A 7,673-nucleotide genomic window follows, 5' to 3' on the forward strand; every position below is an offset into this window, starting at 1 on the left:
AAGTTGAGGTGAAAGATCTTTTGTTAAAGACCTTGGCTTTTAAAAATGCTAACTCAGGACTGGAGAGATTGCTCAGTGGCTAAGAACACTGGTTGTTCTTGCAGAAGACCCTGTTCAAATCCCAGTACCCACATGGCAGCTAACAACTGTCCGTAACTCCTGGAACTGGAGATCCAACAGCCTCTTCTGTCCTCCATGGGCATTTCATGACACAGGGGCGCTGACCTACATGCAGGCAATACACACATACACATAAAATAAAAATAAAAGATAAAAATTTTTAAGTGCTAAATCAAAATGTCAAAAAGATCTGAGACGTATTAGAGCACAGGGAACCAAACAGTATAAAGAAAAGAGATTGAAGAACATAGAGTTAACTAGACAAGCTGCTTTGGAAGGTCACAAACAAGTTGGGGAAATGCCACAAAGTTCATTGCACACAAGGAAATGTGTGGCAGTGTCGGCCAGTACACTGACAGATACCACAATCTTCATCTTGAGCTTGTTATTCCAAAACATTAAAGATAGTCAGTAGCAATAGCAGAACTTTGTACGTAGATATCAGCTGGGGAAAAGTAGCTGGGAAAAATGTTTGTGTCCTATGAGAAATCAAGTACTGTGCTTCTGCTTCTCATGCTGTAAAGAAAAAGCAAAAGGGCACTCTGAACTCTCACCCTTGAGGTGCTGAGCCCTCTGCTATCTTTGACATAAATATTCCACATTGTGATGGTTTAAATGAAAATGTCCCCCATAGGCCCCAAGTATTTGGACATTTTGTCCCCAGATGATGGCACTGTTTGGGAAGTTTTAGAAGGTGTGACTGTCCTTCTAAAGGTATGGCAGGGAGGAAGCACATCACTGGGGGCGAGCTTAGAGAGTTCTTAAGCCTTGCCCGACCTCCAGTTGCTCTCTTGCTTTCTGTGCCTGAGTGAGGATGTGAGAGCTTAGCTTCTGCTGCTCCTGCTCCAGCCACCTCCAGCCACCTGCCATGACAGACTGTAGTTCCCCTGGAACCGTAAGCTCAAATAAATTCTTCCTTCTATAAATTGCTTGGGTCAGTGTTTCGATGACAGCAACAGAAAAGTGACTAATACACATGTGTTCATGATTACTTTTGGTACTAAACATCAACATCTGGCAACATAAGTAATGTATTTTGGGTGCACCTAGTTCTCAAGTAGCTGTGTCATATGTGTTTATGATAATCATTTTCAAGTATTGTTTAAAATCACATATAATTATGTCATGTATTTTATGTTTCTATGTGTTGAGATCTCATGTAATTATGTCATGTGTATCCATGATAATTGTCGTTATATGTCTTTATGCCACGTTCAAGTTGTGTTTCAAGTTGTGACCACTTCAATATTTTTCTTTTTCATTCTTTTTATTGTGCACAAAAATTATTGGTTTTACTTTTGGCATGCCTAATTAAAATACACAGAAATTTTCATTCAAAGGCCTTATAAATCTGGGTACTCTAATCATTTTTAAATCTACTGAGCAGTGTCTCTAGATCTCTAGTTATGTAAAAATCCTATTTATTAAGTATCTTTTGGGTTCTGGATTACTCTCAAAGTGTATACCCGTTTTGTTTTTCCCATGGCCTACATAAACTTATATTTCTTAAAAAGTGAATTTACTCGGTATCAAATTAACTTATAAGTAAAGCCTCATACAAACTAAAATTGTCAAATTAACACAAAAATATTTTTTCCAGGTCAAAATTTTTCCTCTTTAATCTTTATCTTAATTTTTGTTCTATATTATGGTTCTTATTACTTAAAAATATACTAGTTTTGAGTAATAATTACTTCTAAATCCTAAGAAATGTGTTAAACATTTTATGACTACTGTCTTTTTAAAGCCAACAAACAGGTACACCAAGGTTCATATCTCTACCAAGCTAATCTAAAAAAAAATCTCCAAACACTTTTTAAAAATCAACCATTAAAGTTTATACATTATATTGGTATACTGGTATGTTTAAAATGGTTATTAATCTATTTGTATGTGTAAAAACCTAAATATTGGTCACTTGATGAATTCTCCCAACTATTAATGGGTTTATTAGTGTTGTTGTGTCTCAGGGTATTAATGAAAAAATAAAGTGTTAAAAAGTCAAAGTTAATAAGATTAAGATAACTAAATATTTCCAAAATAAAAGGGACAATAAAAACATTTAAACAAGTTTGTTAAAAATCTAAACAAGTTTATAAAAATACAGGGTTTTTGTTATAATAATTACTGTTATAGTCAAAAATTTTTTTTTCAGTACACTTCTCTGACTTCTACTACACCCCCAGTTACAGTATTGGATTAAATGAATATAAACAAGTATTGGAGTTACATATAACTATAAATATGTGTCCTTTATATTTCTCTGTATTATATGTGCTACTTTTGGTTTAGTTTTTTTTTCCTTACCCATAGCAAAATCATTTGACTCAAGAAAAACTAGGTTTTGCCTCCTAGAACCAGCTGGAACAGTCAAAAAAACAAAAAAACCAACACCCAAAAAACAACAATAAAAAAAAAACCAACAATAAAAAAAGCTTTACTTAATGAATTTGGTTTAAATCTGGATCAATGTATTTCCTGTCTACAGGTATGTAGCCATATACTGATGTCTTATGTAGACTCTGAACAGATATAAACAAAACTGCCTTTCAACCTAAAGTACAAAATATTTTATTACTTAGCCGTTTAAAAATGCTAATACTAAATGTAAAAGTCTTAGAACCATTATGGCCTCAAAGAGCACTGTTACAAAGTTGTATCAAATTAAATATTAAATCTAATTCTTAGGAGACTAAGTTATTAACAACTACATATGTTGATAAAATAGCACAAATTATTATTAAAAGACACTTGTGTTGTAGAGCTTTGATAGGAATAGATCCTACAGATATTATGGTTCCACTAACTGATAAACAACAAGATTTGTTAAAAGTAAATAAATGACAAATTACATTAAGTAACTTTTTAGGGAAACTCTCTACTCAATATCCAAAAAACAAAAAAATACAATTTCTTAAATTAACAGATATTATTTTAGATAAAATTATTGTGTCAAAATCTATTTCACATAGCTTAACTTTATATACAGATGTTAATAAAATCAGTCTAACAGGTTACACTGATGGTAAATATATACCTGGATTACAAAAGACACTGTATTCATCAGTACAAAAGGTCAAATTAACTACAATTATTATGACATTAACGGATTATTCACAAGCTTTAAATATTGTTACAGATTCTCAATATACAACATTTCCTGTTCAACATATACCTACTGTTTATTTTTTATCCTGATAATACTGAATTGTGTAATTTCTTTCTTCAGTTACAATCTTTGTTACTTCAAAGGCAATTTTCACTACTTATTACTCATATTAGATCTCATACTAATCTTCCTAAACCTGTAATAGATACTAATCAAAAACTAAATAAAAAAGTTCCATCAACTATATCTTTGTAATAATCATACTGATATAATTAATTTAGACACACATACTAATTGGAGAGCATTGATTCACCAATTCAGCATTCCACAAAGTTTGGCTAAGACTATTGTAAGGCAATGTGACATTTGTCAACCAATTAACAACCGTCCTTTGCCTAATGATCTGAACTCCCAAGGGTCACAAGTTAATAATATGTGGCAAATAAATATCATACATGTCAAAATGTTTAAAAATTACAACATATCCATCATACTATTGATACTTATTCCTCTTTTCAATGGGTAACTGTGCTACAAGTGGAAAAGCTTCTTCAGTAATACTACATTTTTTAAAAAACATAAATATTATAGGAGTTCCTAAACAGTTAAAAAATAATAATTCTCCAATCTCAAATTTTTCTATCATTTCTCCCTCAATGGCATATTAAACATGTCACTAGAATCTCATACAATCTATAGGGAAAAGCCATTATTAAACATTCTAATAGGACATTAAAAATGTTAACTAAACAAAAAGGGGGAAATGATAACCCTCCTCAGCATATATTATTAGATGCTTTATTTACTCTATTTTTTTAAAATCGCAATGCTCAGAGTTTTACAGTTGCAGAAATGCTTTGACCCTGTATAAAAGAAAAATACTCTCTACATTCTATGTGGTATAAGGATATTACTATAAACAATTGGCATAGAGCACATGTAATAAAATGCGGAAAAGGTTATGCTTATATTTCCACAGGCCCTGATCAATTCTGGATTCCAGACCATCTCATAAAGTTTCAAGATAAACAAATGCCCACAGTTCGGTCCTGGCCTGGCCACTGAAAGAATGGCTCACCTTACTTTGGGACCAACTACACAGAGGGTGGCCAGACCATTGACCCCTACTAATTTTTGTGCCCTTCCCCCATGGAGTCAACTGAAGAAATTAGCTGAGGAAGGTGATCACATGGTTCAATGCCTGGGAAAATATCAAAATCCTGAAACTTGGTTTTAATGTGGCACCTGGCCCCTACAATAATCAGGATCCCTTATTCCTGCAGAAGGAGGGCCAGACACCTAACACATCTTATAAGGTAGGAGTCCAGGGTGTTCCCATTTGTATAGATGCTGAAGAGCACTGTTTGGAGGGAATATATCATGCTTGGCTATCTAGTCTAAGAAATTGCATAGAAGGAGATAGTAAAAAGGCTATGTATATTTTAGTAGGAAAAGAATTCAGAGGTAAGAGTACTAATCACACCTTCTCTCAACATCCCATGAATCCTTATCAGACACCAATAGTCTCAGAGTTAAGTGCTTGGATACACTGGGAACAATGTAGAGGCCTGGGAGTTTGAGTTCTTGTTAATACTTCCTATGAATGCATCATTGATTGGAGCCCTGTGGGCTCAGCTCAGACAAGAAGGGAAGAAGGTAAAGAGTTAAGATGGCATAAAGAGAATAAGTCTTTAGTACCTACTGAAAGTAATGCCATGGAAGGGTGGGTTTGGAATGGTAAGGGAATGCATCTACCCTCTCATTTCAAGGGAGGCGCTACTCAAGAATATCTTTGGAAATTAATTACTGCTTCTACACAATTATGGGCTTGGAGAGGGGAAATTTGGAAAAATAACTAATAATAATATGAATTGTCATTTCTTAGGAATGTTTCTCATAATATTATGGCTTGTGTTTGATCACCTTAATGTGTTAATGAGTGGATCAGCTAAGTGGAATGAGATAGAAGGATCTGTTTGGAGAATTGTGTTCTGTATGCATGCATAAATTCCACTGTTCCAATTAATTATACTACACAGACTTTATACATACTCTGTGCTTGTATGGGAGCTTGGATGCCTGTGCAGCTTGATAGACCTTGGGAAGAATCACCCTCAATGTCTATGTTTTATCTTTTTATTCTTGAAAATGTAAAACACAGAACCAAAAGAATGATTGGCCTTATTATTGTGGCTGTCCTGGGGATTGTTGCTATTACTGCTACTGCTGTAACAGCTGGAATTGCCCTACATTAAAGTACTCAGACTGTACAATTCATCCAACAATGGCACTCAGACTCTGAAAAATTATGGAGTTCTCAAAGACATATTGATAGTGTTGGAATCTACTGTAGTTATGTTAAGAGATCAAATTGTTAGTTTACAAAGACAGCTATCACTGAGATGTGATTGGAATGTATCTCAATTTTGTGTTACACCTGTACATTGGAATTCAATGACGTTCCCTTGGGACTGGGTTAAAAAAAACATTTGTTAAATCATGGCAAAATGACACAGGAGATTACTGGCAGGTATTACTTATACTTTTTCTAATCAATTAAAAAGTATTTCTGGTCAAAATATCTTGGAAGGAATTGCAGATGGTTAGGGAAGCTAAATCCATTTAATCCATTTAATCCATTTAATGTACTCTATTCTGTTTTTATTAATAATATTTATGCTTCTTCTATTGCTTATTGTCTGGCAGAGGTCTTCCCGAATCAAGTGGTTTCTCAGCATCGTGCTGCAATAGTCTGTCTTATGATACAAAACCTTGCTAAACAAAATAGGAGAGATGAGGGAGTTCAATTCTGTAGAAGGTGAATCAGGGACAAGATAGAGTCCAGCTGTCTCTTGAAAACAAGAGAATGTTTGGACATTGGCTGAGTACCACCTCCCAGTCAAGGGCAGCACACTGCCTTGGGATAGTAAGAATGATAGTGGATGGGCTTGTGTTTTCCTTTCTCATGGACAATAACAGAAAAGAAAAACACCCTTTACTTTGAACTTTGCTTGATTTATGTTTTGTACCCAGTATCCTTGGCTGACCCTGCACATTAGGTATACAGAGCCACTCTTAAAATTAAACTCACCTTTCTCCACCTGAGAGTTCGGTCCTTTGCCTTCAATCATTACTGCATCTACCAGCAAACCTGAGTTTCTACACCCTTTCATGTTTTATAAAATCATTTTTCATATAAATTGAAAGTCTGTTATATTAGGTCACAGTCTCTCCAGATTCCTCTTTCTCCCAAAAATCAGGCCGTGCTCGTTTGAAGCTGTTTCTAGGACAGAAAGTTAATGAAGCTTGCTGTAACCCTGCAGTCTCGCTCCCCCTTGACAGTCCAAAACAACCTAGACTTATAGTTTTTCTTTGAAATGCCCTGGTAAAGCCAGGCATGATATATACCTTTAATCCCATCACTCAGGAGGCAGAGGCAGATGGATTTCCATGAGATTGAGGCCAGCCTGGACAACATAGCAAGTACCAGGCCAGGTGGGGCTACAGGAGGAGCCTGTCTCAAGAAGGCCAAAATTAATAATAACTAAATAAAATGCCCTGTGACATCCAGTCTGTAGGCTAGGTCACATGGCATGGAACTTATATCTGACTCCTTGGAAGCCTTTCTCTTATGAACTGAAGGCTCTCCCTTCAAGAGTTCATCACACTGCCTGTGCTATGATGGTATCACTCTCCTAATGTTCTCCCTCAGAGCCTCATCATGGGTGCCTGTGATTGTAAGCCTCTAACTCTCCTAAGAAAGTCCTCCAAGATCATTCATCACATTTATGCATTCACCTCAGCTTTTTATGAAACTGCTTTGCAATGTTTTGATATCATATGTTACAAGAGATGCTGGCCTGAGTTTTAGTCTCATGAGAGCTCTGACTGGCTTCAATATCAGGAGATAATACTGACCTGATATAGAGAGAAGGAAGGATGAAAGAAGCAATGGAGGAAGGGCAGGAGGGAGAGAGGGAGGAAGGAAGGGAGGGGGAGAGGGAAGGAGAGGGGAGAAAAGGCATGTTCTGTAATCTTTTGGAAATTTTGAGAATTAGTGAGAATTAGTGTTCACAATTAAATTTGTGGCAGAACACATTGATAAAACCATGTGGTCATAAATCTTATTTCCATTGTGAATATGTATTGATTTAATAAATTCAATTTTTACAGGTAAATTCAGATTTGGGGTTTCTTCTTTATTTAATATTTTCATTTTTAAAAAAATTTAATGAATTTTTGTATTTCATACAGAAAATCCTCTTTATATGCCCTTCACCTTGACATCTTCCCATAGCCCCCCAAAAACACATACACACTGGAGTTCATATATTCTGTCATTTGTGCTAAGACATATCATGTAAAGTTAGCATCCCCAGATGTCTCTCAATGCAAGTTCATCCACTGGGATGTAGTCATCCTATCTGGAGTCCCTCCCTATAAG

The sequence above is a fragment of the Nannospalax galili genome, unplaced genomic scaffold (genome assembly GCF_000622305.1).
Source record: "Nannospalax galili isolate Female #2095 unplaced genomic scaffold, S.galili_v1.0 scaffold2772, whole genome shotgun sequence".
In the NCBI taxonomy this organism is placed as follows: domain Eukaryota; kingdom Metazoa; phylum Chordata; class Mammalia; order Rodentia; family Spalacidae; genus Nannospalax; species Nannospalax galili.